The following is a 13,672-nucleotide window of genomic DNA, read 5'->3' on the forward strand; positions in this document are numbered from 1 at the left end:
CCACGTGGACCAAAAAGGATGTTGCTCACCTGGATCTGGTCCTGGCCAACAAGGAAGAGCTGGTCAGGGATGTGATCATCAGTGTCTGCCTCGGCTGTTGTGACCAGGAAATAGTGGGGTCCCAGATGTCAGAGAAAGACCAACAGCAGAGCACGGGCTGGTGGACTCCACAGAAGACTTTGAGTTGCTTGGGGGACTGATGCAAGTGGTGCCATGGGAAGCAGCTCTGAAGGGTGAAGGAGCTCAGGAAATCTGATAGGCCTTACAGGACTGCCTCTTCCCAGGACAAGAAAGATCTCTCCGAGTTCCCATGAAAAAAGACATTCATCTTGTGAGGCTGCTTGTCTGAACTGATGGAGCTCCAGGGCAAAAAGTGAGCACACAGGAGCTGGAAGCAGGGGAAGCTGCAAAGGAGGAATTGAGAAACTTGGCCCCAGGACGAAGGGAGGACGCCAAATCCAAAGCTCCCATAAGCTTGAGACTTGCAGGGATGGGTAGCAAAAGCAAAATGAGCTGCCAGAGGCTTAGAGGGCCATGCAGAATGAGTCACACTCTGCCTGGAGGCCTGGAACAAGTGAGCACTGCAGAGGTTTGCATCTTGAATGCATGCCACAGCCTAGGAGATGGAGATTCCCCCTGCTGGGGGTGGCTGTGCCGGTCCATCCCCATAGGTCTCAATGGTGCAGACTCCACTTGAAGACATTCCTGCAACCCAAATAGGATGGGATTCATGCAGAATCGGCTTTTCAAAATCAAGCATTTGATTCACTTTGCCTCTTTGCTTTGACATCTTTTCACCTTGAATACACTCCTGAAATCTCTCTAATAAGCCACAGAAGAATTGAAGCCTCAAGGAAAGTTATGCCCATGCTTGGCTCCTTGTGGTGCTTTGTGTGGCAATGAGCCCTCTGGTGCCGAGTTCCTGAACTGCAGCTCCTGAAAGACTGAGCAAGCCTCCAGAGCAGTAAAAGCAGCACAGCTGAAGGTTTTGGAGGGTGTTAGCAGGCCCTGCTGAAGGCCATCACTGAAGACAGCATGCAGGGAATGAGCAGAGAAGGTTCCTGTCCCTGGGGGATGGTGAAGCAGGGAGTCGGAGGCCCTTGGCACAGGAGGACATTTCAATGTGAGATGTTTTCAGACTGTGAAAGCCCTTGATGTGCTTCACCAAACAGGATGGCCAAGCCCTGACCCCCCCCATCCCCTGCAGAGGGGGCTCCTTTCCCTCTTGTGATGCTCTGGGGTCTGCCTGGGGGCATTGTGATGTGGGAGTGTGTGATGGCAGGCGCAGGTCTGTGGTAGGACACCTCCCAGGCTCTATGGAGGGTGGGTGAGGAGGAGGCAAGGAGGCGCTGGAGCTGTAAGGACCTCATGTCCTCTTGTGGGTCTCAGTGGAAGAGACAGAAGCCATAGCTGAGTGGACAAGGGTCCCAGTTCTGTTGGGGTGTCAAAGCCCCACCAAGGCCTTTGGCCATCCCCACCACAGCTACACTGACCTGTGCCTGTGCCTGCTTCCTTGCTTCCAGCACCAAGCTCTGTGTTTCTGAGCATTTGCCAATGCCTCTGAGTTCCCCACAACCCATCCCGTTTCTTCCAAAGCCTTGCTAGTGCTGCTTTATAACCCAAGAGTTCCAAGCCCCAGACACGCTAGAATCCTTTGTTTAGCTCCCCATCCCAGCACTCAGCTGCCCATCCTCCTTCTGCTGCCTCCAAATCAAGACTCAACCTATTTCACTTCAGCATGACAGCCCCCGACATGTCAAGTCTTCTTCCTGCCTTCAATGCACTCACTGCTGCACCTGCACTGCTCTCCCCCTGCATGCCCCTGTGTCTCACCAACCCTCCCTCTTCCCCTGCAGTGGTGGGACCTCACCCCAGGAGGGCTGTGCATCCTCCAGGCTCAGGGAGGTTTCCTGACACCCACCCAAGTGTGAGGAGTGGAGGAGGGGAGGAGAGCCAGGTCAGCTCATGGGGCATGAGTGAGCACAGACACCCCAAGCAGTGGGCGTTCCCCATCTGTCAGGCTGAGCCATGCACATGCGATGGAAATGCCTGTATCATCCCTGATTTGCACAGGAGGGGTCTTCCTTCCTGCCATCTTCCCAGGACAATCTTCTTTTTCTTCCTCCACCCACAGACGTCCACTGCTTTCCATTGCTGTGCTCAGATGTGGTTATAAGTATTTGCTAATGCCATCAGCCACCCCCTTCTTTCTCGCTGACATCCCCCGACCTCTCTCCCAGACCTACACATGGCCAATCACTGCTGCTCAGGGCCACTGACTCTTCGGAAGAGGCCTTCAGCTTTTTGGATCTTCCTGGTGCTTCTTATAACCTTCCTAAGTTTTGTTGGTTTTGCATTTGTTTTGGGTTTTGTTTTTGGTTTTGTTTTTTTTTTTTTTTTAAATAGATACTGCTGCTTTTAAGGAAATCACAGAAACACCTGAAGGATTATTGATGCATTATCAGCAGAAGACTCACCAGCTTTGCATCTCAGGAAATGGGATGCCAGAGGCCAAGGGAAGGATGGTTTGGGTACTCTTGTGGCATTTGTGAAACTGAAGTGTACTCTCTTCTCCCTCTCTCCTGAACAGCTATAGAGGACTCACACTTCTGTGCACTTAAATTTTAGATGTTCCTGGGAATCTCAGAAGGCATGGCATACCAATTCCTGGATTCAAGGAGCTGGAAAAATCCCTCTTCTCTGTTTCTGCAATGATGGCTTCATAATGCCAGGCTCATATTTAGACTCTGTATGTGGATGCTGACATTCCTTCAGCAACCTGCTCTGAAAGGATTAACACTGTAGGCTGTTATTCTTGGAGGGTATAAGGATAGGAAAAGAGAAGAAGTTGGCTTCGGGCAAAGGAAAAGGGAAGCAAAGGATGTGGTCAGGGCTGTTTGGGGACACCTGTGAAGCAGCCCTGAACCTGATGTGAATGACTCCTGGGGTCAGGGAGAACCTGAGAGCTCTCCCAAATTGGAAAACATGAAGGGGAAGGAAGGACAGCATCATTCGGGAGGTGTCTGGACCAACCTCCTGCTCAAGGCAGGGTCAGACGGACTACTCAGGGCTTTATCCAAACACATCTTGGTCACATTCCAGGATCCCAGTGCACGCTCCCTGGGAAACAGCTTCCAGCACTTGACTATCCTTATGCTGAGAAAGTTTCTCCTTCTCTCTAGCCTGACCCTCTCTTGTTTCAGCCCATTGCCTCTTGTCCTTGTGTCATGGACATGAGCCTGACTCCATCTTCCTGGGAACTGTGCGATGCTGCTACGTTTCCCATAAGATCTTCTCTACTCCTGTCTGAACAAGCCCAGCTCTCTAAGCCTCTTCTCACAGTACAAGTTCTCCCACCCCACTGACCTTGGTGGCCCTCCATTGACCTGGCTCCACTATCTCGAGGTCTCCCCGGCATTGTGGGATGTCAAAACCTAGGAAAATATTCTGGCTATGGTGTGAAAACTGCTCAGCAGACTGGCTGTGCTCCGGCTCCTACAGCCCAGGATGCTGCTGGCCTTCTTTCCTGACTGCTCCTCTTTTGCCTAATGGAACCCAAGGACCAACAAAGCCTTTCCACAGAGCTGCTGTCCACCTGGGCAGTCCCTGCCCTATGTTGTGTCATGGGCTTAGTCCACCTCAAGGGCACGAGTTATTGGCTATCCTGAGGTTCCTATTGGCCCATCACTCCAGCTTGTCTTTGTTCTTTGGGATGGCCACCCTGCCCTCCAGTGCAGTGTCTGCTCTCCTCAGCGTGGTGTCTTCTACAAATGTTATGAAAAAGCACTCTCCTATCTCCTCTCGGTCATTAAAAATACGTTAAACACGGCCAGTGGCAGGACAGACCCCTGCAGGACCCTACTAGCTAGATGCCTCCAGGCAGAGTACCACGCAATGACCACGTCCCTCTGAGCCTGACCATCCATCTGGTTATTTACCTATCAACTTATCCACTCAGGCAGACCACAATATCCTAACTTGGGCACAAGAATATTGGTGGTGGTGGGGGTGTGGTGTTGAAAACCTCACTGACTTCCAGGTCAAAAGACAACCACTGCTCTCCCTGGGTCCCGCAATCCTGTCCTTTCAGTGCAGAAAGCAGAGGGGATGGCAAGAGACAAGCTCCCCTGGGTAAATCCAGTCCCCTTCTCTTTCAGACACCCAGAAATGGGATCCGAGTGGACACATTCTGGGGCACAGCCTTTCGCTCATCTGCACATCCTTTGGGCATTTTTGAAAGGTGCCTGCAACGCTTGCATTTTCCCCATTGTCAGGGAGTTCCCACAGACTCCCTGACCTTTGAAAGATGATGGAGAGTGGCCTCGCTGTGCCATTGGCCTGCTTACTCAGCTCCCTGGGATGCTGCCCTGTGTTGCCTCGGCTGAATCCCTGCCTGGCACAGGGGAAGACAACCCCTCCCTTTCCCTGTCTGTGTGTCTTTTTGCTATGGTACAGGAATGGGGGTGTCCAGAGGGGAACATTTACACCTCTCACAGTCAACCACGCTCTGCTAGGACAAACCATGCTGCTGGAATCAGTCTCTCTCCATGGTTTGATGAGGGATTGTCCATGATTACTTGAGTTGATTTCAAAACACATTCCCCTGGAAGGACCAAGCTGCCTTGCAGGAGCTGTCAGCCCCTGGAGCCCCAGGGACATCTCAAAGGAGTCCGGAGGGGGCAGAGAAAGTGGTGCCTTGGGCTGGGCCTCTGCTGCTGAGCTGGGCTGGACTCCTGGGATGGAGGCAACTCATAGCAAGCAGGCAGCACTGCAGAGAGACAGCTCTGCCCAGGAGCAGCTCCTCTGCAAAGCACAGCAGGGCTGAGGGCACTGCCTGCAGGCAGCGAGGGGAGAGGAGTGGGGAAGAGAGAGACGGCAATCTGGAGGGGAAGGAGCGCTGAGAGCTCACTATGGGAGAAATGTTCACAGCCCTAAATACAGTAAGTCGCTGGGTGTAAGGCAGAGCAGCTGTGGTTCCTGGAACGATCTCCTAAAGCTGGCACATGCCACAGCTTATGGAATGTGTCAGGAGGACTCTCAGTGTTTCTCTAGTGTAGAGGAGGAGGACGTGCTCCAGAGCAGGGATTCCCCACTGCACCCTCAGAGGACTGGCTGTGATGGCTGCCTTCTCCCAGGGATGGCTGCAGGGGTGTGAAGGTGGGTGTGCAGCCAAGGGTGCCCAGGGCTGTCCTTCGGAGCAGGGTCCCTGCCCCCCAGGGGGCTGTGTGCTGGGGCAGGGACTCTGCCGCCTGCCAGGGTCAGCACTCAGCCTGCCCGGGGAGCTCCCAACAGCACTATGGGGAGAAGCTGTGGGTAGAAGGAGTGAGTCCTGGCAGGGCAGGGCAGGGTGCTTCCGCTGTTGAGAGGGACCTGTTTGGGTGAGGGATGCCCACAGCCCCAGATCACCCTGAGGACATTCGCAGAGGGTCCTTCTGAAGGACATTGGAGCAGCATTTCCCTGATAGGGAAGGATTCTTTGCTCTCAGTTTTTCCACTCTTAGTTGTCTGGGTGGGCAGTGGGAGATGGGAATTTATTTCTCTGCTCTGGAGAAGGCAATGAGACCCCAGTTCTCGCTAGGACTTGTCTGAGCTGCTCCTTAGCCCCTGCACACACAGAGATGCCCCTGGGCAGTGCCCTGCTGCCAGGAGGTGCCTGCAGGGCAGAGCTGAGCACACAGCAGGTGGGATGGGCTCTGTGAGCATGGAGAGGGAGGAGACGCAGGGACAGAGAAACTGCTGCCAGAAGGGACAACTGTAGGCCTCAGAGACATGGGCAGGGAGTGAGAGGGAGCTGCTGCCAGCAATGCTGTGGGAGTGGGGATTCAGGCATCTCCCTGCCAGCCCCTGCAAGGCAGACACAGTTCCCAATACAACCCTTGGTCTCCTCTCCTACCCATCAGAGCCTCTGCCCCCAAAGCCATGGGGTCCAGGTCATGAGTCACCACCTCGGCAGCTGGACCTCCAGCTGAAGGCTTCTTGGAATGTGATACACAAAAAAGATGCTAAAAGCACTTGCCCTACAGTGTCATCAGCTGAGCAGCAGTGAGCACAGCTGGGTAAGGAGAAGGCTTCACAGCATGTCCGTATGCCTTTCTGTCCTCGCTTCATTCTTTCTGGAGCATTGCAGTGTTCTTGCCTGTTTCTCCACCTGTCCATGGTACTCTTGCTCTCTGGGGCTCGGGTGGGGATGTGGGTCAGTGTTTGTTCTGACATGGACTCTGGGGGTCCTGCCCAGGGGTATCTTTTCAGGGGTATCTATTCAGCTCAGGGAGGGAGTTTTCTATGAATAATGCCATGTTTTTTTCCTCAGAGAAATCTCCTCTAAACTGTCAGTGTCTTTTCCTCCTTGGACAGGTCCTCATGCCCAGAGGGACAAAATGTCCAACGGCAGCTCCATCACCCAGTTCCTCCTCCTGGCATTCGCAGACACACGGGAGCTGCAGCTCTTGCACTTCTGGCTCTTCCTGGGCATCTACCTGGCTGCCCTCCTGGGCAACGGCCTCATCATCACTGCCGTTGCCTGCGACCACCACCTCCACACACCCATGTACTTCTTCCTCCTTAATCTCTCCAGTCTTGACCTTGGATCCATCTCCACCACTGTCCCCAAAGCCATGGCCATTTCCCTCTTGGACACCAGGGCCATCTCCTACTTGGGATGTTCTGCCCAGGTATTTTTCTTTTTGTTTTTGATGTCAGCAGAATTTTTTCTTCTCACACTCATGTCCTGTGACCGCTATGTTGCCATCTGCAAACCCCTGCACTATGGGACCCTCCTGGGCAGCACAGCTTGTGCTAAAATAAAGGCAGCTGCCTTGCGCACTGGGTTCCTCTATGCTCTCCTGCACATAGCCAATATGTTTTCACTCCCCCTCTGCCAAGACAATGCTGTGGAGCAGTTCTTCTGTGAAGTCCCCCGGATCCTCAGGCTTGCCTGCTCACACTCTTACTACAGGGAAGTTGGGCTTGTCATGTTTAGTGGTTTTGTATTTTGGTGGTGTTTTGTTTTCATTGTGCTGTCTGAGCAGGGACGCCACAAAGCCTTTTCCACGTGCCTCCCTCACCTGGCTGTGGTCTCCCTCTTTATCAGCACTGGCGTGTTTGCCCACCTGAAACACCCTTCCATCTCCTCCCCATCGCTGGACCTGGTGGTGGCAGTGCTGTACTCAGTGGTGCCTCCAGCAGTCAACCCCCTCATCTACAGCATGAGGAACCAGGAGCTGAAGGAGTCCATCAGGAAAGTTATTTTAGGGATGGTTCTCAATAGTGGTCAATTTTCCATCACTCTTCAGGAATGACTCCCACGGTGCCCCATTGCAGGCCTGTCCATCGTTTGCTGTTTTATCATTTTTTTATCATTATCCGTATTGTTATTGTTCTCCTAGATAAATGTCTGAATCCATCTTGCTTCTCTTGAGGAATGAACCTGCTCTGTCTAAGCTGGATCTGATTGATAGAAAAGTGTGTCTTTCTCTCAGGCAGAGCTGACACTTTCATAGCATTTCTGAAATAAAATGGAATCACCCCAGTGCACTGACTGAGGTGGGGACACTTTTGGGGCTCAGTCATACCCAACTCCACTGCCACTATTAATAAAAAGGGAACCAGTTTCCTACTGACACTCATTAAATACCAAATCCCACAGCTCTTGCCACAGCTGGTCTCTCACCCAAGCCCGTTCTCAGACAGCTCCAGCTGGATCAGGTGCTCGTGGCCTGGTCATGACAAATATTGAATATTTCTATTGAGTGAGATCCCAAGTCAGAGGATTTGTTTACATCCTCTTTACAGCCTAAAGCACCCCATGGTCTGCAGATATCTCATTGCCTTATCTCTGGCCAGAAACTTCCTCATTTCAAAATCTGACCATTGCCTATTATTCTCCTGCCAAGCAACACAGTTTTACAAGACTGGTTTCACCTTCTTAAAAACTTAGAATCATAGAACCATAGAATCCTTTAGGTTGGAAAAGACCTCAGAGATCATTGAGTCCAACCTGTTAACCTAACTGCCTTGTCCGCCTCTAAACCATGTCCCTAAGCACCACATCCACACTTTTTGTGATTACACCACTTCCCTGGGCAGTCTGTTCCAATGCCTAACCACTCTCTTTCACTCAGAGAGCGCTGACACTTTCATAGCGTTTCTGAAACAAAATGGGATCACCCCAGTGCACTGACTGAGGTGGGGACTCTTCTCCTGATGTCAGCAACAGGCCCAAGGAATTTCACCCCCAAAGGGCCTTTTTTCTCCTTGGAATTGGAAGCTCGTGGTCCCATTAGTAGCTGTTAGAGAGCAAGGGCTGGAATTTGGACTCACCCACTGGTGTGTGGTGACCATGGGGATGGTGACTGGTCAGTGAGGTACATACCCAGGGCTTTCTCAGATATGACAGTGCAGAGGAAATTCTCCAGAAAGCTGATCTGGAGAGCCTTCGAGTTCTACGGGGTCAGCGTGTGCCTGGGGTAAGCAGTGACCCAAAGGGAAAGTGCTAAATGCCAATATCCGCAAGTAAAGGAAGGTGACCATACCCAACCATCCACAGACCAACTCCAAGAGGGAACAGCACCATTACAGCCACCACACCAGCAACAGAACACACACAACCATGGACAACACAACTGTCCCCATCCTGGTCCCTTCTCTGCTCTGCTGTGAAGGTCATGAGTGGTCTGGTGGTCCTCTGCAGCACCTACCCACGGGCACACACCCCCCACGGCCCCGCCAGTGTGGGCCTGAGTTGTGGGTCTGCCCAGGTGTCCTACTCAGTCTTGGAGCCATTACCCACTTGGCAACTTCAGCCTTGGGTATCTAGACATTCTGGTGTCCCTGTCTGCCAGCCAGCCCCACTTGGAGTTGGCCAGCAAAGCATGTATGTACATTCTCTCTCTGTCAAACAGACACATTCACACACACATGTCCACACGCACACATGTGCGCACACACACACACACACACAATTGAGCATGTTCACACAGCAAATAGCCAGGAGCAGAGTTTAATAAGAAGATGGGACACACCATGGAGATCAGGCACAGGGTTTGGACGGATCAGCCCTGAGCAGCCCCTTCCAAACTGCAGCTGGCCCCTTGCATCCCTCGCCTCTCCCCATCCACAGGCTTCTTCCTCCAGGCCTCCTGGATCCCTCCCTTTCTGTGCCCCAGTCCCCTCCCCAAGTAACAACTGTCACCAATTACTTTTTCCCCAACGGTCTCAGGTTTGTTCCATTTCTACCATCATTTGGTAGCTGGGAAACCATTGCCTAGGACATCCAGGCCTTCAATGGCACCACTGATGGCTTCCCCTGGCACTGCTGGCCTTGCAAGACTTGACTGCCCAGAAGCTCCCCAAAGCTCCCCTCCAATGACCTGTGCAGTTTGGCCTCTTCTCACGTCTCTGCTCTTCAACCACTCGTGAGACCCAGCTGGGACACATTGTGCTGCCTGTACTGCTAGTCCCTTCTTACACGGGTCTCTGTCACATCCCGGAGTTTCTCATGCCGTGTCCCATAGTTTCCCATTTCAGGTACAGGTGGCGTCACCCCAGGGCAGGGCCTGACCAGCAGCTCAGTCATCTGCCTGCAGCCTTCCCATCTGGTGCTTTTGATGACCTCATGATGCCTGCCTGCTCCTGGCCAATCACATTGCTGTCATGAGGTGACCTTCCAGCAACAGCCCAACCACGTTGGTCTTGCCCGCCTCTGCCCTCCCTGAGCAGCCATTTGTGTCATGTTGGGGTTTGTGATAGGCTTGATGATGTCACAGTACCTGCCTGCCCGCTGCAATTCAGTCAGGCTGCAGAAGAAGTGACCTCAAAATCAGCCTCCCAGCTCCGATGCCTCTCCTGGCATCTCTCTCTTCCTGCGACAGAAGGAACCTCCCAGCCAACCTCCCACGCACTTCCACTTTGCCGACATCTCCCCTCCCCAGCAATGTCATTTCTGCTGGGCATGCAGAAATACGCTCGCCCGTAGGGACTGCAGAGCCCTGGTGGGACAGCTGGGTAATGGGAGGGCAGCCATGGAGGGCAAGGTGTGCCGGTTTTGGCTGGGGTAGAGTCAATTTTCTTCACAGTAGCTAGTATGGGGCTCTGATTTGGATTTGTGCTGAAAACAGTGTTGATGACACAGGGATGGTTTCGTTCTTTCTGAGCAGGGCTTGCGCAGAGTCAAGGCCTTTTCTGCTTCTCACCCCACCCCACCAGCGAGTAGGCTGGCGGTGCACAAGAATCTGGGAGGGCACAGAGCTGGGACAGTTGACCCCAACTGACCAAAGGGGTATCCCATACCGTATGACGTCATGCTCAGCAATAAAAGCTGGGGAAAGAAGAAGGAGAGGAGGGACACGCAGAGTGATGGCATTTGTCTTCGCATTGGTGGATGGCATTACTTCAATAAGTAACCGTTATGCATGATGAAGCCTTACTTCCCTGGGAGAAGCTGAAAAGCCAGCAGCAGGCACGTGGCTTGGAAGATGACGGTGAGGTTCCTTTTGTCTGGTCAGTTGATAGGCCACAAGAGGGCTGATGGGTTGGGATGGCATTATGACATCAGTTGTGTCTGAGAAGCTCATAGACCATGAGGAGGCGCATGGCCACAAAGGTGAGTGTGCGGTCACTTTAGTCTCCAGTCTCTTTGGGTGATTGCCCATCAGCAGGCACACGGCTCGGATGTTGACTATGACATCACTTCTGCCTGAGAACCTGAGAGGTGCCAGCAGCAGGCACCTGACTTGGGTGTTCCGTTGTACCTGGAGGTTCTGATTTGTTATGTCCCCATGAAGAAAGGCACGCAGACCCTGTGAAGTATCGTCTCAAATGCCATTTCCTAGAGCAAACACTACCCAGAAAGAGCGAGTAAGGCCAACTGCATACAGGGCTGCAGTAGGAGGACTGTGGCCACCCAGACAAGGGGGCTATCATCCCCCTCGGCTCAGCACTGGTGCGGCCATATCTGGACTAGGCAAAACTTGACTTTGAGGCTCTGGACTTGGTTTGCTCCTTGCCTCTTCTTAGGTAACCAGGAGGTGCACAGTTGTCCTGTACTTGGCATTGCTCACCTTCACATCCCACTGCCCCCCAGGAAGTGTCCTGACCCACACATGAGGGACAGGATCTGCCCTCCCATTGCCTGGGGGTGAGGGTTTGGCCTTGCTGCTTCATTTAAAACAAACAAACAAAAAAATTTTCCTCAGCATCTGAGCTGCCTGCACATTCCCTTTGCCTACCTGCAATCATGGCCTCCAATTATCTGCTCTAACGAGTCCCTGGGGAGGCTTTGCCAGTAATGGGACTCATTAATACTTCAAGGTACTTTGGGTATTGCTTTTGGCATTCACTCATTCAGTGGTTTGTGCAATCTCTTCTCAGTACCTGAAGTTCAAGGACTCCGCACCAAATACACTATGGGGCTCGTTAAAATACAAAAAGCCCTAATGATCTATTTCTCTTCCTGTAATTTTCTTCAAGTCTTCAAGACTTGTACAAATTATTAGAGTTCTTTCCTAGTGTATTTGTGGAGAAAGATTTCAAAGAGCTTCTAATAAAAATGAGGTTTTATTTCCAAGGATGTAGTTTATTACTTTTCAGTTTAGAGAAGAGGTGACAGCAGCATTCTCCAATAGATATTGCTGCAGGGTGTCTCCTCAGGAGGTCTGGACTGGTAGGAGAAGCTGTCCCTTGAGCTCTGGCAACCTCCCACCTCACCTCCCCAGCCCCACCGTTTCTCTCCTTGCCCACCTGGGACTTTTCCTTACAGCAGACTTCTCCACTGAACTCTGCAGCTGGATGGTACAGCTCCTTTGCACCATCTCCCCCCTGCTCTCCTTAGAGACCTGGCTGCACACAGGCACAGAAGGGTTTTTCCTATTTGCAAGCAAAGGAAAAGTCAAGCATGGTCAAGTTCCATAAAGAAAACCGACTCTGCAATCATATGCTAAGTGCAAGCTGCCTCTAATGAGGTTGCCTTTTACAGGGGATAATCTTAGGAGAACTATTTCAGGTAGGCAGATCCAAAGAAGAGAGACATAAACATAATTAAAGAGTTGGCTAAGGAGACAATTAGATGATTGAAAGGCAGGCAAACTTTTAAGTCCCTGATGTCAAAGCAGCAACTGGATGGGTGAGAGGAATCTGAATGACCAAAGAGTAAGGGGAGGAGAAAACTGAAGAATAAGGGAAAGGGCCTGTGTCTAGGCAGTCTGCATCTGAAAAGATCTTTCAAGAGAGCTGAAAACATGTGAAAGATAAAAATTAAATTAATAAAAATAATTTCAATTTATTTTAATAAATTAAATTTAAATTAAATTTAAATTTAAATTCAATACATGGTATAACAGGCAGAATAGTGGTAATGAAGTTACACTGGAAGACTGATATTTCTTTGGAATATCCCTTTTGAAAGGTCATGGGATTGGTAGAGGTCTCTTGGGAGTGAGGACAAGCCAATGTTGCACCCATTGTTGAAAGAGGCCAAAAGTGCAACCCCGGGAACCCCAGGCTGTACAAGCTCACTTGGGGGAGGAGTGAGCCTTCCCATGAGTGCTCCTGGGGGACATTGCTGGGCACCTCAAAGAGCAGAAGGTGTCCAAATGCAGTCAGCATGGATTAGCCAAGGGTAAATCCTGCCTCACCAACCTGATGGCCTTCCTGATGAAGGAACTGCTTTTATGCAAGAGGGGAGAACAGTGGATGTCGTTTACCTCCACTCCAGGAAGACTTTTGGCATGGTCTCCCTCGATAGCCTGGTACCCACGTTAGGCCATTACAGTCTGGACGGGTTCACAAACAGATGGGTGAAACCCCAGTTGGAGGATGAGGCTGAGAGAGCAGTGGAGAAGGGGTCATACCCTACCTGGAGGCCAGTGGGCCATACTGGGGCATTGTGGGGCAGCACAGGGGACTCTCCTGAGCCCTGTGCAGTTTAACACCTGTATCCATGACGCAGAGGAGGCAACTGTCACGATGTTTGTGGATGGCACTAAATTGGGAGGACCAATCCTGTGCCCTAGGGATGCCATTCAGGGCAAACCTGACAGGCAGAAGGACTGTCCCATCAGGAACCTCATGAGACAGAAGATGGACCATATCCTACGCCTGGGGTAGCCTAACAGCCTGCAGTTGCAGGGGCTGGGGACTGCCTGACTGGGGAGCAACTCTGTGGAAAAGGCCCTGGTGGTGGTGGGGGACAGAAGGCAAAACACAATCCAGCAGTGAGACCTGGTAGCAAAGGCAGCCAGCAGGGTCCTGGAGTCCTTTAAAACCAGAACTTGGATTCCAATGGAACTTTGGAACAATGGATTCCAATGGAACTTGGATTCCAGTGGAACCCAGTGTTACCTTGAGCTTAACCCCAAAACCACTGAGAACAAAAGGAGAACAGAAAATATAAAAGACCAATTCCTTAGACAATTTCTTGGAAGCAACTCTGGTGGAAGAGCCCAGCTTTCAGGCACTGCACCCAGGAGATCCCCTTTTATTGAATAGTTGCAATCGGACAGGCCACATCTGACACAGTATTGTGCAAGGGTCAGACTCAGCAGGATCAAATCTCCACACAGAAGGAATATAAACCCAGAAAAATATCTCAAAGTAGACTTATGAAAAGAGAAGAAAGCAGACTCATGGCATAAAATAAACTCTGTGAAATGTGGAGAGGAGGGGAGGCAGGTTATTG

The sequence above is a fragment of the Platalea leucorodia genome (genome assembly GCF_965183815.1).
Source record: "Platalea leucorodia genome assembly, chromosome: 31".
NCBI classification, from domain to species: Eukaryota; Metazoa; Chordata; class Aves; order Pelecaniformes; family Threskiornithidae; genus Platalea; species Platalea leucorodia.